The sequence below is a fragment of the Lissotriton vulgaris genome, chromosome 8 (assembly GCF_964263255.1).
Source record: "Lissotriton vulgaris chromosome 8, aLisVul1.2, whole genome shotgun sequence".
NCBI lineage: Eukaryota > Metazoa > Chordata > Amphibia > Caudata > Salamandridae > Lissotriton > Lissotriton vulgaris.
The window spans coordinates 1,534,201,520-1,534,226,860 of record NC_141696.1 but is presented as its reverse complement, the minus strand read 5'-3'; the positions used below and the strand labels follow the sequence as shown (position 1 = coordinate 1,534,226,860).

The 25,341-nt window shown below is 42.2% G+C and overlaps 1 pseudogene across 1 annotated transcript in view; it reads right to left on the bottom strand.

Moving 5' to 3' along the window:
- LOC147700300 (uncharacterized) overlaps window positions 1-25,341 on the bottom strand; it is a 443,984-nt pseudogene that overhangs the window by 168,114 nt on the left and 250,529 nt on the right. The window contains exon 5 of the transcript XR_015299397.1: window positions 19,442-19,549. The product of XR_015299397.1 is annotated as an uncharacterized LOC147700300 (transcript). The remainder of the gene's footprint in view (window positions 1-19,441; window positions 19,550-25,341) is intronic.

The window sequence follows — 25,341 nt, the reverse complement described above, 5'->3', positions numbered from 1 at the left end:
TCCCCCAGTACATATCTTGTTAACAACAAGCGCAACCAAATCTGCATATTCCCAGATTAGATAAATAAAGACAAAACAGAAGGAAAAATAACTAACAAACCAACAGTAATAAACAAACAGCAGTACCAGCATACACTCAGTGGTTTCACTTCACCCGGACCCTCAATTGGTCTCTAAGAGGGATTGGAAGATGGTGCAAACAAAGAAAAAACAGGGGTGGGGGAAGCTATCTCAGGAGAAGGAGTGGGGATAGACGGCAACTGAGCCAGGTTTGTACTGTTTTGTGTTTGTTGTTCTTCATAAATAACAGAAATGGAAATGCAGGTCTGGAAGATGTGCAAGCAGTGTCTGAGGAGTTGGATGTCTGCTTTCAAGTGGAGTGGTTTATCAATGGCGTACTGGTGAATCCTGGTAATATTATCGGAGTAGAGCACCAAGTGGCTCCATGTTAATGCTTTACATGATCGGAGACAGCACGGAACCCTAGGGCACTCCGCAGGTGATAGAGATATTTTGTGACCCAGAGATACCTGTGTGAATAAACTTGTGTTGGTTGGAAAGATAAAAGGAGAGACAATGAATCCCATTGGAGACTCAAAGGTGCGCTTGAGGGTGGTTTGGTCGACTGTGTCCAAGACAGCATAGAAGTCCAGGAATAACCAGAGGCAGGGGTCATTTTTATTTGTGGTCAAGAGGTAATCATCAATTGTGTGTAAGGCTGTGGTCTTCGCTCTGCAGTGTGTGATCTGAAAAAAGACTTGTAATCACGCAGGAGATGATTATCATTGATCTGATCTTCAAATTGAACTTAGACTGTTTTTTTAAAAATGATCTGTGATTAGGGACTGCTGCCTGACACTCAGGACGAAATGTTACAGCTGATTTACTTAGAACTATTTATCGAGTCTCTTTCCCGCATCAAGATGCAAGTCTGGATTTGCCAACACTCAGAAAGCAAGCAGCCTTAGTTAAACCGCTATTTACTTAATGGGTTGAAATGCTCATTTTCCACACGCAGTCACAGATTTTACAGCTATTCATATTATTAGGCTTAAGAGGACTTTGATGAGAATGGTCCTTTAAGGTCAGCAGTCTTAGAAAAAGAACCTTAGTGTAAAGACCATCTTCGATATGGAAAACACCTTTAATGTTCTCCCGAGCCTTACAGCAGCACTGGTGATAGGAGGGAATTGGAAGGGTACACGTAACATGAATCATTCACTTTTCCCGAACTCAGACTAGAGGAGTCAACAAATCTTGCTTTGGACAATCTATCTGCTTACAACAATGCCCTGTAATGAACGAAGAGCCATCCAGGCCCATAGGAATGAATGTGAATAACCGAATCGGTAAATACTGATTTGGTAAATATCGAATCTTAACGATTCGGTAATACTTATGGAATGTATTCCCTACATAGCATTCACCGATTCTAAAATACCAAATCGGTAAAATTCGGTATTTTAGAATCGGCAAATGTACTTTACCTACATCTAGCCCTAAAACCATTAAGAACTTTGTAGGGGGGGGGGGGGAGGAGCCAAGATGGCGACGGAGACGGACGTGTAGTCTCCCGGCTCTCCGTGCATTTGTTTCCCACCGATAAATCCTGTTTTCTATCTGGGCTCTACGCGATAGTGGGAAGACGGCGGAAGGACGCCGAGGTTGTTGCTGTCTCTTGGGGAATCCTACCAGACTTTCAGCCCGAGAACCGGCCGATTTGCGCTGGCGACCGCCACTGGCCCTGGAGCTGAGACCCGGGCGGCCCCGCTAAGATGGCGCTTGCTGCAACACCGTAACCCAGCCGTGCTGGGGGGAGGCCGGCGATCTGAATTGCTGCGTGCTGCGCGACGCTGCTTCCTGGCCCCCTCTGCGAAGATTACTCCTGACTGACTGGTGCTACGCTATCGCTTCGCTTTGAGGGGTGCCTAGGTGAGTTGCGCCGTGCCCCCTCCCCCCCCCCGCACTGGTGTGCAGCTGACTGACGGAGCCTGCCTCTTGTTGTGCCCCCGCCCGGAGTTTGCCTGGGGAGGCTTTTAACCGGTGGCCGGGGACCCAGTTTCCCTCGAGGATTTCGCTTGCACAATCTTGGCTTGTCCGTGCGTGTGACAGTAATGGCGGGCGTCATGGAAGCGATGTTCCCCTACAGGGTGACCCAGGAGTGTGACGCCGAACGGACACTGGACCGGTCTGTTGGATGGCGAACCGCGCCTGAAACTGCGGTCAGGGTGGTACATTCCCCTGGCGTGTCCTGCAGTACTGTCTTGAAGGCGCTTGCCGATTTGAGGGCTGAGATGTGTACGAACTTTCGAATACTGTGTGGGAAGCTCGATACTGTGACTCATCCAGCGGCGCTTCTGCCACCGACCTGTTCCCCTCGCTATGCCGCTCCGCCTCCACCGAGTTCTACCTGGGATACAATGTTGCTGGCTACAAGTATGGTGGAGGGTTCCTTTGGCAACGCTACAGTGTTTCCCTCTTTGCTTGTATCGAAGACTTCCTCCGTGACATTGCAGCCTTTGTCTACGGCGCAGTCGGCGCCTCAACTGGCTATCCGTGTGCATTGTGATCTACAGACTCTCCTACATGCTCTGCGATGCCTGACTGCCCTGCAGATGAGATTACATGGGGACAGGAGAACTGTTTTTGCTGGGTGGCGTCCATTTTGCTCCTCTCTGCTTTTGTACTACCTAGGGGGGCCATCTTGTTTCTTTGTTCCATCTGAGGCGAACTTCTGCCGGGTGTCATGGTGGAGGGGTCGTCCGCGGTCTGGTCAGGGCTAGGGGCTTATGGGTGACGGCTTTTGCTGCTCTGTCTGGTGGGAATTCGGTCTGGAACGCCCCATCGGCGTGTATTGAAGTGTGCCTCCTCGCAATTTATCCTGTTATTGTTGTTGATTATGGCAAATTCTCATGTGGGGTGGAGGTGTGCATGTCCTGTTGTATAGCTTACTGATGGGGTGATGGTTCATGTGCTGACTCGGTAACCTGGATGTGACTACTTCTGTTCCTTTTTTGACTGTATGCCTTCGTATTTAATGCTCCGCACGGCGTAGGAGTTGCACAGGGCTGGAGAGTCCGGGAGGCTCGATATTGGGCGGGCTCCTCCCCGCATCCCCCTTTTCTTTGGGAGTGGTAGAATAGTTTACTCTTTCTTCCTCCCTATATTTCAAGTGTTAAAATTCCTTTTTCCTTTCTTTCATCCTTCTTCTCTCTTCCCTCTTTCTTGATCTATATTTCGGGTTCCTTAATGGGCGACAGACACATTGCCGGGGGAGGGGGGGGGGGGGGGGGGGTAGGCCGTAGCCTCCGCATTGGTGTAGGGTGGGGGGTTAGATTTGGTTTTCCTCATTTCGTTTCTACGGGCCTTATTTTTTCTATTTTCTGCGCTTTCTTAATCTTGTTTCTGTTCTGGGTCCGCGATAGGGGTTAGCAGGGAGTGGGTGGCGCTGTGGGTGGGGCGTAAATGCTAACTGATGTTCTTGTTGTTTTCCTCTGCACCGCCATATTCCCGGGGGTTAAATTCCATTGTTGTTTCCATTGAGGATGCTGCCTGCTCATGTCGTGAAGCTCATGTACGGACTCAATTCTCCTTCGTTCTTATTCTTCACTGCCTTTATTCTGACCGAAAAAAATTAAAAAATTAACCTTCAATGCTCCTTCTCCTCGGCGACATGTTCCGTTCTGTGTTATGTCCATTGATAGTTGCTATGTCTCCTGATGCCGCTGGGGAACCGTATTGCTTGCACTTGTGCTCCCAATGTATCGTGGCCGGCCTGACGGTTGTGGGCCCGCATTTGTTCTTTCTTTATGCACAATAAAGGTTTTCAAAAAAAAAAAAAAAAAAAAAAAAAGAACTCCGTAGGGGAACATTTTAAAAGGAAAGATCTACTGCAGAACAATGGCGCAAGTGACAAAGGGTAACAAATAAATGCCCAAATCAATGTTGGGTCCGACAGCCTAAATCCATTGGACCTAAGCTTACTCATCCTAAGAAATCATATACTACCAAATCAAAGCGTATTTTCTTTCGACCCAAGGTTGTTTTCATCACCAAGACTGTTTGCCCCCTGGACCAGTGGAAATGTATATCAACAGAGGGAGAAGGCTGGAATTATACAACATTGCAACAGAGCGAGGAGGTAATGAGATAGCGCAATGTGGGAAGATTAAGAGCATGGGGCTATACCTGAAAGGAAAACCCAAGCTCAGTTCATTACCCCACCCCCAACTTAGAAATTTTTAGCATCCTCTTCATCAACCATGCTGTATTTAATGGTGATTTTACAAAAGGCAGTGCAAGGACCGCTGGAAGTATCTATGACGAACAATGAAATATTTAAATCCCAAAAAGAACAGTTACAGATTATTGTGGGTGAGCTTAAACAAATTCAAGAAATGGATAGATTGGGGTATTGCACTCAGTTTCTTTGTAACTTAATCGTTTGTTCGATAAGTGTGCAGCGCCAGATTAGTGCCTGCTAAACTCTATGTATGTATGGATGTGGCCTGGTATCGCTAGATAACCAGGACTCTAGCGCGCACAACAGTTAGATATAATCTTTCAAATGAAAACGTTTGTTCAAAACATCTTTTATCATTAAATCATCATTAATTTAGCCGATAAAATACATCATCAATTTAAACAAATCATAAACAATGATTAAGAATCACTGTACGTGTATTATATACATTTCTCACAACAAAGAATATACAACACGGTTATCTGTACAACCCAATGCATTTCGGGGTATGCACCCCTTCATCAGGGGTCTATAAGAGAAAAGAAGAAAAAGAAGAAGAGGAAACTATTACTCAAGATGCTTTAGGAGGTTTTAATTCCGTGATCAATATAAATGTATAAATTCCTTACCGGAATTGCCGATTCATCCGGTATAGTTATACTGTGTGAAATGTATCGTAATATGAAATAAATCTGAGGAAACCAGTAAAAAGAAAAGTCTAAAAAATAGGGTTCATGTATGTATAACATTTTCTTTGGATAGGGTATTCTAGCAAATTACCTGTATCTTGATATAAAGTGAATCTGTTGAAAAATAATTAAAAGTTTATCAAAAAAATGACCTATGTCGCCTTTCTATATGGTATCCTTTGAAGTTTAGACGAATGGCTCACCTGCAGGTCTTGCGTATATAACCACTGTTATGTGGGGTCTGAGGAATGAATAAACGGAAGATATGTAAATTATATTGCAAACAACTTAATGTGTTGCGATATCGCCCAAATATTGAAGTGAAAATGTCTTTACCTGCGAGCCTCAAGGTTAATACGAAGGGTCTCGCTCGTGTTGTAATTCCTTCCGTGCTAAAGGAAACAAAAGTATACCGCATTGAGTACGCGGTCTACTTAGTCAATGACCTGAACGTTTAAAAACGTTTGAAAGCCGACTCACCGGGTGAATGGTAAACCAGCTGTATAACGGCGTTCCTGCTCGGTAGTTTGTGTCGATTTCCAACCCGTGGGTGGAGTCCTTTTTCTATGTGTGTTCAATAGGCTCAAGTTTAGAGGAGGGACTACCTAAATGTGTGGTTGGCGGCCATTACTAAACGGGAAGTGTAACGCGCAACTAAGTGCACGTTTATGTATAGTGAAGCTTAATTTGCCATCACTGACGTTCTTATTATTGAGCATACGGTCTATTTTACCTAGTTTAAACTAGCATAAGGCAAAGAAAAAGCAAAAGCAAAGAGAAAGCAAAGAAGAAAAGAGAGCAGTGCATGCTGGTTATCCGGTAAATAAACATAAAATTGTAAAAAACACATTACTATGATCCACAATTTCATAAATCAGAATTTTCAACTATTCACAGTGCTATCTTTCAATGAATTATGTCCACATCAGCTTATTTACAATATTGCATTCAATATGTTTTACTTTGGCATTTATGTAACTATGTGTATATGTCCTAGTGGGTAGTATCACTGTGTTGAGGGAACCCTCAAGGGTCAAGCTAAGTGTAATCGATTTCTGCAACTATTAAAGGAAACAGACCATTTCCAGTTTATCATTTAATCCATTCGGGGCCAGTGTCTGTAGTTTGCGAATCCAAAAGGTTTCCCTTCGGAGAAGGATTTTGGCATTGTCTAGTCCTAGACGTTGTGGAACCTGTTCAATAACCTGAAAGCGTATCTGGGCTATTGTGTGTCCCATTTCGATCCAATGTTTTGCAAGAGGCGATGTAAGATTTTTATTGCGGATTCGACTCTTGTGTTCGGATAGGCGTATTTTTCATTTCCGATCAGTCTTGCCAATGTATAGTAGCCCACAAGGGCACTTTATTGAGTAGACTATGTGTTCTGCGTTACAATTTGCAGAGTGTCTCAGGTAAATCTTTTCTCCTGTTCGTGGATGGGATAACGGGTTGCCTGTGATGACATTATTGCAGTTCTTGCAATTAAAGCACCTCGTGGTTCCTTTGTAGGTTACTGCGTGGTGTTCCGTGTCTTCTGGTTTATTAAGAAGCTCTTTCAAGTTCCGTGCTCTTTTGTAAGCAAATAGTGTTTTTTGTTTATATAGTTCACCAAAATCACTTTCCACTTGTAAGATTTCCCACCTTTTAATTATGGTTCTTTTTAGATCTCTTGATGCGATGGAGTACTTGGATACAAAAACCATTCTTTTGTTTGGAGTCTTAACTTTTTTCTGCAGCAGTTCCGCTCGCGGTATCGTCTTGATTCTCTCCATTTGCATTACCAAAAGTTTTTCAGGGTATCCTCGGTCAAGATAGCATTGCTTCTGATGTTCTAAACTTCTCTTGCATTATGTTTCATCAGATGATATTCTCTTAATTCTCATGAATTGAGATATTGGAAGGTTGTCTATCAGATTGATTGGATGGAAACATCCATATTGTAATGCAGTGTTTTTATCGGTAGGTTTTTTGTATAGTTCTGTGTATATTGTGTTGCCATTTATTCCAACTGAAACATCTAGGAATGGTATGGACGTGGTACTGAAGTGACCAAAACGCCTCAGCCAGGTTGATATTAGACATCCCACGCAACGAACACATCTCTGGTCACCTTAAAGACCTCCACTGGCTACCCGTCAATAAGAGGATCACTTTCCGACTGCTTACCCACGCACACAAATCACTCTACGACATCGGACCAGATTGCCTCAACTCCCGACTGTCCTTCTACACCCCCTCCCGCCAACTTCGCTCTTCCAGCCAAGCCTTCGCCACTGTACCTCGCATCAACAAGACCACCATGGGAGGCAGATGCTTTTCATACCTGGCTGCTAAAACATGGAACTCACTCCCCGCTTACCTTCGCCTCACCCAGAACCACCTAGCGTTCAGAAAGCAGCTTAAAACGTGGATATTTGACAAATAATCCTCCTCCCCTTCCTAAGCGCCTTGAAACCCCCTGGGTATGTAGTGCGCTATACAAATTTTATGACTTGACTTGACTTGACTGGTGAACTGTATTCTAGGATTTACAAGGTTTAAGCTGTCGATATTTTTCTTTAAATCTGTGACTGGTTTCCTCCATATTACAAAGAGATCATCAATATACAGTTTGTAGTATATGATGCCTTCTTGCCAAGTGCTGTCTTCCAATATGTATTCCAGTTCAAACTTTGCCATAAATATGTTTGCGTATATACATGCCCCTGGAAAGCCCATGGCAGTTCCGCTGAGTTGGGTGTAATATTCATTTTGCCATATAATATAGCTATTGCTTAAACAGAATTCCAACAATTGCATAATCAGATATTTTGTCTCCAAGGGTTTATACGTCATCAACAGAGCCCATTCCATGGCTTCAAGTCCCAATTTGTGGGGAATTGATGTATATAACGACACTACGTCGATCGTACAAAGTGTCAAATTCGCACCTTCCTCCAGGTTTACCGACGTTAGACTTCTCAAAAAATGTGATGTGTCCTCCAGATATGTAGACCAGTTTTGCATAAACGCTTGCATATGTGTGTCTATGAAAAGGTCTAGGTTTTCGAAGATTGACGAGCAACCGGACACAATAGGCCTGATAGGAGGATTCTGCAATTGTTTGTGTACTTTTGGCAAAAAGTAGATTTTGGGTCTCCTTGGGTATATTTGTCGTAAATATCTCTTAGTTGTGTTGTTGATCCAGCCTAGTTCCTCAGCTTTATCAAGAATCTGATCAAGGTTATGTGCTATCTCATTTGTTGGATCTTGTGGAAGTTCAATGTAGACTTTATCATCTTGCACATGTTCATTGCCTTTTTGGATGTAAAAATCAGTGTCCATAATGACAAGGCCTCCTCCTTTGTCCGCCTTTTGGATGACGATTTCTTTGTTTTTGGCCAGGGCGCGTAGTGCACTGTGTTCTGCTCGTGTCAAGTTTTTCAACTTGCTTTTATATTGAATTTTGGTCATATCTGCCTTGACCAGGGTTTCAAATGAATCAAGGCTTTTATGGGAGACTGGAGCCATGAAGTTACTCTTAGGTTTAAACTGTTCTGTGGTGTTATCAGATGATTCAATGGGATTTAGAATGGTAAAAAAGTATTTCAAACGTAGTATCCTCATGAATTTGAAAAATGCCACCTCTGTCTCAAGTTCATTTGTACGGTAAGTGCTAACAAAAGTAGGTCCTTTGTTTAACAGTTGAGTTTCAAATTTAGATAGCGGGTATTTAGAGATATTTATTACTATGTCTTGTTCTGACTCCGTAACCCCGTTTTCTTTGCTTGTTCCTTTTCCTTTTGCTTTGCCTTTTCCTCTTCGCGTTTTTTGTCGCTGGTTTGTGGTGTTGCTTGGTCCGGAGGTTTGCCGAGGTGCGAGCCCTTCTCTAAAAAAGGGATCAGTGGATGATGTGGATGCCAAGTCTATTGTTCCGGTCTTTTCGGAGTCCTTTTTGTGTGATTGCTCCTGTACTAGAGGTTGTCTTGAGGTACTTGTCTCGTTATCAGAAACCACACTCCCTTGAGATGAAGTTGTTTGCTGCTTTTTTCCAGAGAATCGTCTTTTAGCATATACTTCAGCCCAAGTATAGGCCTCATTCAATTTATAATCAATTGTATCACGTTTGAATTTACGCAATTTCGTCTCCTGTAGTTCCTTTCCGTACTTTTCTAATTTAATATCTATGTCCTCCAAGAATTTACTCCATGGCTCTTCCTCTATTCTTGCGGATAGTTCTTTTTTTACATTAAATATTTCCTCTTCTAGGTCTCTTATTGTTTTTGCCAGTTCTTCAATAAGCAACAGTATTAAATCCAAGGAGCATTTATTCAATTTTTCGAACCATTTCTCCATGAATTGTGGGTTGCTGTTCAATCTGTAGAGCATGGGTCTTATAGCTAGCCTTAATCCTCGCGGGATTCTTCTAACACGGTGGTACTGAATAAGCGTAGACGCATGTAGACGTTGGTTTAATTCACGTTTAGACAGATATTCAAGTTGTTTGAGTTGTTGTACAACTGAGCCTCCTTGCGCATCGAAAGATTTGGTCTCCTTAATTAGTTTGTAAATCTGTGTTGCTTCATCAGATGTATATGCTTTGGTATTTGCTCGGTTGTCCGTTATTGCAGCAATTGAATCAAATGACATTTTGTCGGTGGTGCCAATACCTCGTGGGTGCAGTAGGGAATCAATGAATGGATAGATTGGGGTATTGCACTCAGTTTCTTTGTAACTTAATCGTTTGTTCGATAAGTGTGCAGCGCCAGATTAGTGCCTGCTAAACTCTATGTATGGATGTGGCCTGGTATCGCTAGATAACCAGGACTCTAGCGCGCACAACAGTTAGATATAATCTTTCAAATGAAAACGTTTGTTCAAAAAATCTTTTATCATTAAATAATCATGAATTTAGCCAATAAAGTACATCATCAATTTAAACAAATCATAAACAATGATTAAGACTCACTGTACATGTATTATATACATTTCTCACAACAAACAATATACAACACGGTTATCTGTACAACCCAATGCATTTCGGGGTATGCACCCCTTCATAAGGGGTCTATAAGAGAAAAGAAGAAAAAGTAAAACATATTGAATGCAATATTGTAAATAAGCTGATGTGGACATAATTCATTGAAAGATAGCACTGTGAATAGTTGAAAATTCTGATTTATGAAACTGTGGATCATAGTAATGTATTTTTTACAATTTTATGTTTATTTACCGGATAACCAGCATGCACTGCTCTCTTTTCTTCTTTGCTTTCTCTTTGCTTTTGCTTTTTCTTTGCCTTATGCTAGTTTAAACTAGGTAAAATAGACCGTATGCTCAATAATAAGAACGTCAGTGATGGCAAATTAAGCTTCACTATACATAAACGTGCACTTAGTTGCGCGTTACACTTCCCGTTTAGTAATGGCGCCAACCACACATTTAGGTAGTCCCTCCTCTAAACTTGAGCCTATTGAACACACATAGAAAAAGGACTCCACCCACGGGTTGGAAATCGACACAAACTACCGAGCAGGAACGCCGTTATACAGCTGGTTTACCATTCACCCGGTGAGTCGGCTTTCAAACGTTTTTAAACGTTCAGGTCATTGACTAAGTAGACCGCGTACTCAATGCGGTATACTTTTGTTTCCTTTAGCACAGAAGGAATTACAACACGAGCGAGACCTTTCGTATAAACCTTGAGCTTCGCAGGTAAAGACATTTTCACTTCAATATTTGGGCGATATCGCAACACATTAAGTTGTTTGCAATATAATTTACATACCTTCTGTTTATTCATTCCTCAGACCCCACATAACAGTAGTTATATACGCAAGACCTGCAGGTGAGCCATTTGTCTAAACTTCAAAGGATAACATATAGAAAGGCGACATAGGTCATTTTTTTGATAAACTTTTAATTATTTTTCAACAGATTCACTTTATATCAAGATACAGGTAATTTGCTAGAATACCCTATCCAAAGAAAATGTTATACATACATGAACCCTATTTTTAAGACTTTTCTTTTTACTGGTTTCCTCAGATTTATTTCATATTACGATACATTTCACACAGTATAACTATACCGGATGAATCGGCAATTCCGGTAAGGAATTTATACATTTATATTGATCACGGAATTGAAACCTCCTAAAGCATCTTGAGTAATAGAGTTTCCTCTTCTTCTTTTTCTTCTTTTCTCTTATAGACCCCTGATGAAGGGGTGCATACCCCGAAATGCATTGGGTTGTACAGATAACAGTGTTGTATATTCTTTGTTGTGAGAAATGTATATAATACACGTACAGTGATTCTTAATCATTGTTTAGGATTTGTTTAAATTGATGATGTATTTTGTTGGCTAAATTCATAATGATTTAATGATAAAGATGTTTTGAACAAACGTTTTCATTTGAAAGATTATATCTAACTGTTGTGCGCGCTAGAGTCCTGGTTATCTAGCGATACCAGGCCACATCCATATAAACAAATTCAAGAGCATATGCCCATCTATACTCAGACCGGTAGGGAGTGAAAATGGAAACAGGGAGTCTGAAGAGTCGGCTCTACACATAGCAGGGGGACAGAGCGTATACATCTCTAGGTTTCCTATGCTCATAAAGAAGAGCGGAGAGCTAACCAGATATAGAAAATATAAACCTAGAGCAAGGAGGGAGGTGACTAGTATAAAGGGGATGGTGAGGGTGAAATTATTGGAAAAAAGAACTTTGCCATTGTCAGTAGAAAGAAGAAACTTGAAAACCTACATTTAAAAAACGTAATCCCTGAAAATTCAGAAAGAGCTTGAAAGTGGGATGAAGAGGAAGAGAAAGTAAAGGAATTAAGTTTAAGATCAAAAAAGGATGGGAGCAGTAAGAAGTTGAATAGTTGCTCAAGCAGATTAAGAAGGAAGGAAAATCTGATGGACCAAGGAGAGATTAGTAGTAAGCCTATAATATGGGGGGGAGTGGAGGGGGGGGGGGAGTTATGAGTAAGAACAGAGAAAGAACCCCAGATGAGGAGAAAAAAAAAAAAGAAGGGACGTTTGTGGCTTTACCTTGAAACTTCACATCATAAGGACGGTAAGGACGGGGGGAAAAGATTAAGAAAGCTACACCCCTTAAATCGATCCCAGCTATTGTTAACCTTCTGTAAATGTGCCAGCCTAAAGGAAATAGAGACAAATTACCTTAGACAAGTAGGGTTAATGCAAAATAAAAAGGAGAATAAGGTCACCAAAGTTCTGATGTATTCTGGTTTAGTATAATCTACATTAAAAAAAAGCAGAAAATGAGCTGCAGAAGGAAGGAAAAAGGCTAGTTCCAGACTTCGAACCATCTATGGCGGACACGCATCGATTAGCATTCCACAGTCAACATTCGGGTCTAGGGCAAAGACTAATTGATCAAGGACTGAATGGGAATGATGGTATAGAATCACAGTATAGGGAGTGAGGATCGCAAAGGGTTGGAGTGATGTAAACGATGCAGATAGATACATGAACCATACTATACCAGCCCAGGAAGAAGAGGAGTGGTTAAGTGAAATAGATTAGGATATCGGGTCATCGCACAGCCTTGGGATTCTTTCATGGAATATAAATGGCTTCAGTAAGATAGCAAAATCAGAAACCTATAAAAGCTAATAGATACTTATGGAATTATGTGTCTGCAAGAAACATGGCTATGTGATGAACCCCATTGAAAGAAGGATATGTGCAAGTTCATAAGTTTGCAAAAGAAAACTGGCTTGGCAGTCCGGGCTGGACTGTTCCCTCAAGGGACAGGGTCGGGACTTATTTGCATACGGCTGGTTCCAAACTGGGATAGTGCGGTGAGCAAAAGAATGATGGATTAAACCCAGATCCTTCTGACTGGGGGTGAATGTTTGCATTGTCCAGCATTCCATCTATCAATTGTTTCTTTTGCATATGTTGCCTTAAGTGGGAAGGGTATGCCCAGACGTGGGTCCCCTGCTCACTACAACACTGGATTCAAGCTAGCTTGGCTGATGGAAGGGTAATGCCCTGAAACCGTCCCAGGATACTTGTTTTCGGTACAGGGAGGACCTGGCTTGGCAGTTCGGGCTGAACTGTTCCCACAAGGAACAGGGTCAAGACTGATTTGCATAGGGCGGGGTCCAAATTGCGGTGGTGTGGTGGGCAAAAGAAAGGGGGTGAATGTTTGCATTGCCCAGCATTGCGTCCATCAATTGTTTCTGTTTCATAGGTTTGCGTCAAAAAGCCTGCAAGGACTTCCTGCAGTGGGGGTATCCACTCTGATAGCCACCACAAAAGCTAGGAAGGTGACAACGCTATCAGTAAGATGCAAATGGCTGGTAGCACGCAAAGTGAAGCTCCGGGATCTTTACCCAATGAATGATAAGTTTAGGAGTATAGGTTTGAAATGCGAAGGATGAAGGAGGATGTTGACTGGTTGTGTGAACATTTCCAGAAAGATATTTTTATACTGATGGGGGATCTGAACCATAAATTAAACCCAAATAAAGTGGATTTATGGTCTAAATAAATAATGAAATCATACAATATAAAGGCATCAAATTTTCTTAAAACTAAATGGTCTAACTGGTATTTGGATCTGGAAAAATATCTGGGCTCAAAAGGCCTACTTTGTTTAAATGTTAGGGTAGGGGAGGATTGCCGAGCACAACAGACCTTTAAAGTTGGGCAGCAATTATGTCCAATTGATTATATATACATGCATGCTCGGAACTTTGATAAAATAAGGGACTTTCAAGTGGCGTCTGAAGAGGGAAGTGATCACCATCCTCTGAAGATAAATTTGCTAAGAGGAAAAATTATGTAGAGGGAAAAGGTGATCCCTCTTCAGATGGGTTATCCAAAAAGACTGACAGCTAGACTAGCAGAAGAACATATGGAAAAATGGTCTTTTCTTCAGCAAAACAGATCACTAAAGGAGGTCTTGATAGTACATCCTGGGTGGTATGAGAATATAATCAGACAGGTGGTACAGTGCATTAGAGTAGTTCTAAAAGGAAAGGTAATAAGGAATGAGAAAGCTTTGAATAACCAAAGTAAGAAAAACAAATGGTTTGCTGAGGAATGTAGGAATCTAAAGGCGCAGATAAGGAAAGAGGAAAAAAAACCTCAAAATGAGATATGAAACAGAAAGTCATAATGTGCTGATGAAATTAAGGCGAAGGTATAAAACTTTAATCAGAGACCAAAAAAGAGGTCATGAAGAGAGGTGGTGGGGAAACATGATAGAGGCAGTAGAAACTAAAAATATAAAACTCTTCTGGAAACTGGTACAAGCAGGATCAGGAAAAACACAGGGCATGATGAGCTATTTGGTAGAAGAAGCTTGGGTGGACTATCTAGAGGAGATATATAGCAAAAAAGAGTAATGAGTGGGGGAACAAGTAACATCTTGGGAGAAAGTGGGTGAGGACTCAAGGTCCAAATTCTCATTGAGTAACATCAGAACTATCATCTCAGGATTAACACGGACTCGCGCATCCGCACATGATAACATGCCTGCAATATTCATAAAACCCGCCCAGATTGGTGGGCCGAGTTACTTCATAGGCTGTTTGAAAATATTTTGGATACAGGCAGGGAATATACCGGAAAACTGGAGAGGCGCAATCATCACAAAAAGGAAGATATAAAACGCCAATAAAAATTATAGGCTGATCAATCTTCTCGGTGTGGCAGAAAAGGTATTCGCTAAAATATTCTTGGGGATGTTAAAGGAGTGGGCTGACTTGAATTCTATAGTGCTGCTAGAACAGGGGGATTTAAGGACATCATTCTACAATTGAACATTGCTTTGCGCTCTGGTCCATTGCATGTACGCTTGTAGAGGAGAGGGGGAACTTATTCTGCTGCCTTGCAGACTTCTGAACAGCTTTTGATCTGGTAGACAGAAACTGCCAATGGGAGGCATTGACAAAACAAGACATCCCAAAAGACCTTCTAAAATTATTCCAGGAGCTACATAGAAGCAACTGGGCTCAGGTCATTATGGACACTGAAGGGACTCAACACAAAAAAATACAAATTAATAACAGGTTGAGACAGGGGTGTGTATTAGCTCCCTTACTCTTACCCTTATTTGTTGAGGATTTGCCTGCAACTCTAACTGCTGCAAGTGGATTTAGCCCTAGAATGAATGGTAAACATGTGGCATGCCTCCTGGATGCAGACGATCGCATGATTGTAGACCAAACAGAAATAGGCCTGCAAAGGAAATTAGACCTATTTAAAGATTACTGTAGGTGTAAAAATGTCTGGTAAACATGGATAAAACTAGGGTGTTTTGCGAAGACAAAAAGTACATTTAATTGGCACCTAGGTGCTGAGACACTTGAATTACTTAATGAATATAAGTATCTTGGAGTCTGGTTTGAGAGGATCTTGAAATGGAAAACATTTATTTTTTGATATTCAACCTTATTGGTTTTTGCAAACAGCACAATGCACTGTGACATATGACACATTTGATTAGTTCCCCAGTCATTTTCTTGCACTCGCCAAACCAGATGTATTACATATTGAGACTTCTGGTTACCCACCTCCCGATAACAGGACTTCAATTCATCAACCCGAGCCATATGCCCCATATGCGTTCATGCTTAGCAGGACATCTTCTCCCCTCCTACACTGTTTTCTCCTGCATGGTGCACCAGTCCACCCCTTTCCCGCCATTTAGCTATGTTCGGGGGTTAGGGGGGATCTTTCCAAGCTGCTGCAATGTCTCTTTGTGCCACCAGGATGGCCGTTCCCAGGAATCGTCCAATCCCTCCATCACTCCCAGGAGAAGGGCAAGGGGGTTTTGTGGGACAGTCCAACCCAGTATGTCGCTTGGTTCCGCTATTACTGTTGCCCAAAAACTGGTGAGGGAGGTGCAGGACCAAACCATATCATAAAAATCTGGGGATTCCGCTGCGCATCTGAGGCACCTAAAGATGGGGAGGAATCCAACCCGATGTAGGCGGAATGCAGTAAGGTAGGCACAGTGGAGGTAGTATATTTGGATTAGGTGGAGCCTGGCAGAAAAGGTGGGCATGTAGGGGCATTAGAGCGTCTTTCCAGTGGAAAACACATTGATGGTCACTGAAGACTAGGGCTTTGGCCTTGAGAATTCAATAGGGACTTTGGTGAAATGCCTTACAGACCAGTCCTAAAAGCCTATGTAGCAATGATCCCCCCGCAATTGCAATACGGAGCTGAACTGCTATATATTAGAGGCAAAAATAGGTAGAATGCTGAGGAGGGGAAGTGTTTGAAGAGCTTATGGTCACTCCCCAGCTCTGCCATGATCCAAGCAATAAGATTAGAAACTGGTATGATTTCATGGTTTATATTGGCTGCAAAAGTGTTAATAAGATTCTGGGGGAAACTGAGTGGGAAAGTTTCTAAGTGGTGCAAGAATGAAATTCTGCAAAGTGAATTAAAATATTCAAAAACTGTTAGGCTCAAATTGGGTGCTGTCTGTAAAGATTTGAAAGTAATGTTGCTCACACAGATCATACTAATTGAAATCTCAAATAGAGAGTTACAAGAGCTAGGTAAAGATCTGTTCCATGAATGGGACTATCCTACTTAAGCAGGGGGGAAAAAAAGAAAAAAGAAATCGGTACAATTAAAGCTAAACTAGTGGCGGAATAAAGAGAGCTTCCCATATGTGAATACCTTACCAACCCAGCTGCGAAGAAGAGTAAGGGTTGGACTCAGCGCTGTAAGATATACGATATGGTAAAATCAAAAATGATTCATGTAGGCGGAAACTGTACTTGTGGCTTGAACAATAAATGTGATATGCTGCATATTCTATTGAACTGATTAAAGGTTAAACAACAGCGGAGACAGTTTTTACGCCCAATATTTTTTAAATCTGGAATTAAGACCTGAGGGCATGCTGCAGAATTTTTAACTGATATGAATTTTTGGGATATATCATTTGCCATTTGGAGATTCATGAGGGCAGTCAGGAATGTGATCACTGAGTTTTAGTAATCATGGCATTTTAAGTATTTTATGGGACCATATTATATATTTCACTTGACAGTATATTTTAATGGGTAGACTTCTATAAGCTTTTACTGGATGAATTTGAATGTTATTTATGCACTGGTTTAAAAAAATAAAGTTTTAAAAGGAATAAGGAATTGTATATAGTACATCTGACAAATTGGTGTACTGTTTAAAGGCCAATGGTGTAAAAGATATTTTCTGATTGACTTCACTTATTTCATTACATTTATTTATTTATTTATTTATTTATGCGACTTTTAAAGCGCGCAAATACCCGTAGGTGTCTCGGCGCTATAGATCAAAAGTAGTCAGACAGAAAATAATTAAACAGAAAGAGCAGTTTACTGAGTGAAAAGCCACGTTTTCAGCTGTCTCCTGAAGGTCATGAGGGTGGGGCTGATTTTGATGTAAGTGGGGAGAGAATTCCAAAGTTTGGCTGTGGCTATTACAAAGCATCTGTCTCCCCAGTTAACTCTTCGGGTGCGAGGAATGTTAACACAATGATAGGAAGAGGAGCGCAAGGTTCTGGGGTTGTTTTTAGGTTTAAAGGCCTCTCTGAGAAAAACAGGACCTATGTTATTGATTGCTTTGTATGCTATACAGAGGGACTTAAATCTGGTGCGGTTTTTGATGGAAAGCCAATGAAGGTTTTGCAAGTGGGAGGAGATGGATTGAAATTTGGGAATCTTGAGAAGGACTCTGGCTGCCGCATTCTGCACTAGCTGAAGTTTATTAGTAATTTTGGCCTGTGCATTCAAAAAAAGAGCATTACAATAATCTATACGTGAGAAAATCAAGGAGGTGATGAGTGTTTTTGCATGAGAACTGGGGATATAAGGTAGTAGCTTTTTTATTTTCCGTAACGTAAAAAATGAAGAGGACACCACATTGTTAGCATGATGGGTAAATAGCAATTTATCATCAAATATTACCCCTAAGTTCCTCACCTTGGTGACCGGGGTGGGGGCAGGACCTAGCTTGTCAGGCCACCAGACGGGAGACCAGATGGGTTCCAGTTTACCAAAGACCATTATCTCGGTCTTGGAGGAATTCAACTTTAAGCAATTGGCAGCCATCCAGTCGCTTATTGCTAACATGCCTAATTGAAAGTTGGCGGCCACATCAGCACCATCTTGATGGATAGATAGGACGAGCTGTGTGTCGTCGGCGTAGGTTGTAAGGCTGATATTGTGGGCTTTGATTACCCTCACCAGGTCCGACACGTATATATTAAACAATGTCGGACTTAGCGAGGATCCTTGAGGAACACCGCATGGGAGTGAGAAAGTAGGCGAACAAAATTGACCCAGTTTGACTGTTAGGGATCGATTCTCAAGGAATGAAGAGATGAGATTTTTTGCCTTGTGAGTAATCCCTAAGGCAGAGACATGGTCGACCAAGGTGGTATGGTCGACCGTGTCGAAGGCTGCGGACAAGTCCAATAATATCAGGACCGCAGCTCCCCCTTTGTCCATAGCAGACCTAATCTCATCAGCAGCTTTAATGAGTGCTGTTTCTGTGCCATGTGCCTGTCTGAAACCAAATTGTGTGTCATCTAGAAGATCGTTGGTTTCAATGAAGTTAGAGAGTTGCGTGTTCATAAGACTCTCAAATATCTTAGTCGAAAGGGTAGGCAGGCAATGGGCCTGTAGCTAGCTGGATCTCCCGGGTCTAGGTTAGGCTTTTTAAGAAGTGGGCGTATGACTGCTTGTTTCCATACTGAGGGGTATATTCCTGTACTGAACATGGTGTTACAGATGTTAGCAATTGCTGGTGTAATAATGTGTGCGATCGAATTAAGGATAGAAGGTCGACATGGGTCAGTGGGGGAACCGGATTTGATTTTAGTTATGAGGTGTTGGATACACTCTTGGGAGGTTTCTAGAAAATGAGAAAAAGTGACTGAGGTGTTTGAAGGGTCAGGTGAAGATGTTGATGCCCTAGAGTAAATGGAAGGGGAAAAAGTGCTAAAGATTGACATAACCTTGTCTGTAAAAAACTTGGCAAGCGAGTCACAGAGTTGTTGGGATGTGTTTATGTACTTTCAGCAATATTTTTAAAATGCTTTCAAAATGATTGTATGACTTAGTTGACACGATAAGTACTGTTGTACATTTTGGCTGTTGTGTTTCCATTCTACTTTCAGTCAAAGGCTGCTTTAAGAGTGAACGTGGTGAAAAGCCTTTGGTAGCTTTTGCGTCGTAATATCCGTGATTACATTCATACTCTTTTGCCAACGGCTCAAGCATTAACCCCTTGCATGCTGATGACGAACTCCAGCCGTCATGCACTACGGTGCTCGTGTGCTGATGACGGCTGGGGTTCGTCATGGCCCGCCCCTGTTCATTTGTTTACCGCACAGCGGCGGAAACGGGCCAGCAGCGAAGGGGTTAAAGAGACTTGTTAATTGTCATCATGACAGCCTCATTTTAAATTGGTGCAGTGTTACTGATCCCTGGGATTGATTGTACATTTCTGTGATTCCAAGTAGAAAAGGATGACTTACCTGAAGGGTTGGGAAGGTTTTTAACTACCTCTGGCTTCTGAATGGACACAGCATGGTCCTCTTCCTCTTCTTTGAAGCGTTCTTTGCTCATCGCTACAGAGAACTCTCCTGTATGATTTAAAACATAAGAGTGATTTCACAGTCAGCAACCCTGGATCTAATTTACAGTTGCTGTGACCGACACATCCAACCTTGCCTCACTACATCCATTGCAGTATACATTTGACATGATCTAGGAAAGAGTCAGACATTCACAGACGTGGATTTCACTAATTTATAACCTCTCGTTTCATAGTCACCGCTGGTGCTCCATATCCAGGACAGGTGGAAAGTAATTATTAGCTCTGATAATGTCCTGGCCTGGGTGAGTAGACATTAAGTTCTTACAGTGTTCCTACAAGTTCGGGAGGAGCTCCTTGTCCTCTTCGGTCTCAACTTACAACAACAGTAGCCATCTTGCCCCATCTTCAGCTCTTTTCATGTGATCTACCTTAAGGTGTTAACAGCTAAAAATCGAATCAAAAACGAAAAAAAAGAAAAAAACATAAAAAAGTGGATAGGATGTGGCCTAACTGGCTAGGGCGGCCAATCTCAAATCTGGGGAAGCAGGCTTAGTCTCTGCAGTGACGCTCAACATCCTGGGATTCTGGGCAAATCATTTAATCTCCCGCACCTAACAAAAATGAAAGTGTCCTTGGGTAACGTAACTGGTGCTCATGTAAAGCACCTTGATACCTTCAAGTCAAGATTGCGCTATATAAATAAAACTCCAAAAGAACTGCTGACGTAATCAGCCTTTTGAAAACAGTAATAATCTCAGACCATTTGTTATGAAAAGCTCCATAAGAACTACAGTTACTTACCTGTAATCTGTGGTTCTCCAGTATTGGTGTCTTTCATAGATTCACATGCCTGAATCATTCCCAGTCGTCGGAATGGGAGTCCCACGGTACAGAAAAAAAGCAATAATATGCACATAATAACCAAAAACCTTGGTAACTTAAAACCAGGAAGTAAAATAGCCAAGCCATAAGCTACAAGGAAAAACATTTCCACATCTATGACTGTCCAAGTCATTATATATGGTCCAAACTGCAGCCAATCGGGCAACTGCACCCACCAGAAAGTTCTCCTCAGAGGCTCAGGCTCTCAGATTTTCTCGCACAAGAGTGTAACCAAGAGATAAGAGCATAAACCAGCCTCTGAGGGGAGGTGGGCGGGTAGCATGGGAATCTATGATAGGTACCAATACTGGAGAACCACAGATTACAGGTAGGTAACTATTGTTCTTCTCCAGTATTGGTGCGTCTTTCATAGATTCACATGCCGGAATCAGATTAGATGGTTCTATATAGATGGGGATGATTCCTTTAGGAGAACAGGGGGGAGGAAAGGATAAACTAAAGAGGGAATTAGGAATGTAAAGGCAAAGAGAGGCAAAGAGAGGTAAAGGGTGGTGAAAGTGAAAGAAATAAAGTGATAATATGACAATGTTAAAGAAATAAAAGGAATGAAAGACTAAAAGATTAAATGAAAGAAGTGCAACTTCAGCAGCCACAGCAAGTACAGCAGCAGAAGCCGGAGTGCAAGTGTTGCCCAGCTGCAGCTACAGCTACAGGAACGGTGGTGCAAGCAGTGCAAGCTGTGGGGTTGAGGGGGGTCGGCGCACTGTTAGGTTTAGATAACACAGATACTTCCTCTAAACCTGTGATCAAAATTGAGCTGCAAATTAAAATCCACATAACCGAGCAAACCTGCAATTCTACAGGGTCTCAAACCCCAAGTCCCCTCAAAACCCACAGCAGATCCTTTACAGTGCCTAAAAAAAAGCCTGGGCTGTTCTAAAATCGCTAATAAATAAAAAATCAAATAAAAGAGGGGTGTCGGTCCCCCTTGGAAAAACAAAAGGTCAAAAGCAGCCACAAGATCAGCTTCGGACGTCAACACCTGAGCAACCGCAGATAAAGGATATGGCTGAAAATAATGGAACAGCGGCACAAAACTCATCACTGCCTAATCTAGAAAGAGGGGAAAGAGAAGAAGAGGGAGCTTCAGCAACCCGAAATATGCAAGAAATACAGACACAGGCGCAAAATCTTGAAGATCCAGACAGAGAGGTAGAAAGTACAGAGAGTCCGGAAAACCTAGGGAACAAGGAAGAACAAAAAACTACACAGAGTATGAAAAGCCACATCCCACAGGAACACAAGGACACACAAAGACGGCCTGAAACCAGAGGATTTAAGGCCAAGGAGAATATTGTGGAGAAAGCTACACCTGAAGAGACCGATAAAAGCAAAATTAAAAATAAAAGCAAAAACACTGAAAAGGATAAGGAAAAAGCGAAACAAAAACAGAAAGAGAACGACAAAGAGAAAGACAAAGAGAAGGAAAACGATATAGCGGACAAAGCTAATTTGGAATTAATGGCTAAAAAGGCTCAAAGACTGCAAACAATAAAAAACTTGAAAGCTGCCGCTAAAAATACTGGGCCCCCTACCTCCTCTCAGCCTCGGATATCTAATATCTTCATCCCAGAAGCCAAGGAGGGACCAAGTGAGCCTACTGAAGCTACAAAACAAAAAAGCAACCAAGCAGGCATTGAGAACGGCATCAGAGGGGTCGAACCAAACACGTCTGTGGAGCTGTTGCGTGTTTATCTAGGTTCCTGATCGATACTGTGACCTTATGCCCCTATTCGGCTATAAATCCATTTATTCCCTATATTGGCATAACCGTTCAAGTGCGATTTTCTGAAAAGTCATCTCTGGCCTCACACGAACAGAGCCACATTCCAGCATAGTTCCCTCTGCCACTTCCTTTGCGACCAATTAGTGCAATGACAGAGCAGCAGTCACTATCTGATATTCCTAGATAACACTCAGAGTTCTTCAACAAGATAAAAACTCAGCAAACCTGGAAATCCCCGCTTGCTATGTTTTGATTAGTAATAGAACTCTAATGAGCAACTGATAACTATCACTTCCTAGTGACATCTTTAATTGACGTCTTATGTCCAGCAAACTTGCGTCAAACCCGGCACCTGTCAGGTATAAATATTACCAACGTTGCCTTAAGCAATGCCTGTTGTACGAGCTACTGAAGCCAGCTGCCTGCACGACCCCGTGTTGGTAAATCTAGCACTCTGTCGCTGCAGCCTGCTATCCTGTGGTGGTGAAGCTGCTGATACCATTATTGCCGCTAAAGCGCGACCTATGGTGCAGTACGCTTAAGGAGCTGAACAGCCGTCCCTCTGCGAAGACATCCAGCAGATTCCAGCTGCCCGCGGACGCTGTCCCCCTCCTTCCTCGACGCGCTTAAGAGAAGCCGCTGCCTTTCTCGTGCAGAGAAATCCAGCCACGGCGTTTCCGGTTTACCCTCGCGGGTGACTGGGATATCGAGAGAGACCCCTGAAGGAGATACCAATCCTCCATCATTCTATTCAGAGGTATGGTGTTGACTAAACCCTTAGACGAGAATTCTTGAAACAAACCTTGGCAAAACCAACTTAACTTAAAGCTACTTACTTACTCCCCTTTCACGTGTTCGGCTTAGGTCAGGCACACTGGGGTAGGCTTAGTTAGAAGCACCAGTTGAGTATGTTAGCCTAATGTATATATGACTGTATATATGTTTTATTACTTTTAAACCATTGTATGGCTAAGAAACCATATCAATGCTTTTACAGTTCTATTTCGCAATACTTATCTTACTGTACGTACTTTTTATAATAACAATTATTGCAATTGTGGCAATACATTTCTCTTGTACGAGAAGAAAGACTGTTCAATAAATGTTAACCTTTTATTGATAAACGCCCGTCTCTCTATTCTCTACATCTCGTGAAAGTAAACTGCACTAGACTGACTGAGTGAAATACATGTCTATTGTTTCACACGACCCTAGAGATTGACTCTTGATCTGAGGAGCAAAGTTGTCATGTTGCACGGTTGTTGGAAAACTGAATCCCTTCTTGTCTGTGCCAAGGAAGCTGATCACTTCCTATGCAGAGAAGAAAGTTTCCAGTGACCTCTGAGCTAGTTGGTAACACAACCCAATTAAGTTTAGCATAGTCAGTGGAGGCCTGGAATATCCGCAGTTCCACGTCGATACTACTGTTTATGTTATTCCAATGCGCAGGGCCTAGTGGGAAACTAGGAACTACACTACATGGCGCCCAACGTTTGGTAAGGCGATAAACTAACGCAAGACTTGTAGAGTAACTCAGTCGTGCATATTTCACACAGACCCCTTTCTCCCGTAAATACTCCAATAGACGTCTGGAGTGGGTGAAAGGTTAAAATCCGCCCGACCTTAGTAGGAAGAGATTCCTATGTAAAGCTCTGGTTTATTCAACGTTGAAGGATACAGTGTTCCAAAATATTGTGCATCTAATCTTTGTCTCCTTGGAGACCTACTCTGCAAAACCTGCATTTATACAATGTCAGTAGAAAATAGCGGAACCACTGGGGGCGCAGCAGATGCGACTCAGCAAGGTCCCGAATACACAGACCCGGATGCAATAATCATCCCGGCACATTTAAGAAAATCTATAACTTCAAAACTTATAGTAAACGGACTGACACCTCAAGGTGGTACAGTAATTTTCGTGATAGAGGCTCACAAGTATCGGCAGACAGAGGTATTCTATTCATGGATAAACTTTCCAGCGGTAAACGCTATAACAAAAGAGTTTCACTATTACAAAATAGAGGAACCTCCGGGAGAGTACGCTCCTTTCGAGGAGATTGAAATCCCACTTAAATTTCAAGAGCACCTGCTCTGGTTTAATGGCGCCCTAAAACACACTGATCACATAACTAGGCTCGGTCCACTAGGTAGACCAGGAGCCACGTGGCCGGTTCTAGCCAGCTACACACCACATCCTGACATTGCAAAAATGTCTAGAGAAGAGCTGTTAGTACAGCTAAACACATTAATAAAAATACATAGGCAATTAGTCCAATATGTAATGCGGACTGCAACAGTCCAGCCAGCTGTTAATACACCACAGCTGACCCCTCATCAGGGGAACACAAATAAAATTACACCACAGAACATACAGTCATGTCTTGGTAAAACACCCGTAAAACGGGAACAAATTCCTTTCTGGTTAGCCCAGAAAATCACTCAAATAGAGGCAGTATTTCCTGATACTACCCCTATTGAGAAACACAGAATCTTGACCATCTGCCTTCCTATGGGAATCGCACCACACGTGGAGGACTGTGACACTTGGGGTACAGTCTTTGCTTCCATTTACACAAAAACACACTGTGTTCCGTCTATGGAGGTAATACCAGAAGTGCTAAAACAGATTCAAAATGAATTCGGTCCAGAGCCCGCTTTAAATCTAGGTATGAAATTACTGAAAGACTTCAAGCAGGTCACGGCTATATTATTAGCCAACATTAAAGGAGAAGCAGCATCTGTGGCGATCCGCCAGAAGTTGAGGGAAACAGATATAAAAGATCCTGTTGAGCTTGCAAAAATCATAGAAAAATGCTATGAAGAATTAGGTAGAGACAGCTTGGGTGGGAAACCGGTAAAGCCCCAACTGCTCGAAAATCCTGAAAAATGATTTATCAAAAATAATTTAAATACTCCTAAAAAGAGCTGGGATGGAAATAAACAATCCACTCCCAAGGAAAAAGTTTTCCAGTCCAGAGGAAGGTCTCCTCGACGGAGGGAAAGAACTCCGACTCAAGAACGCCAGTCTCCCCAGAGGGAGCCCTCTGAGAAAAGATATAACCTTAGAAATAGGGATAATCTGAAAAAACCTGATAGATATCAAAGTATTGATACACGTCCCTCTCGATCTTGTCCACAGAATTCGGAAAGAAGAGGACGGTCAGACCCAGGAGAGCACACCAAGTCCAAAGACAAGGAACCTGCTCAAA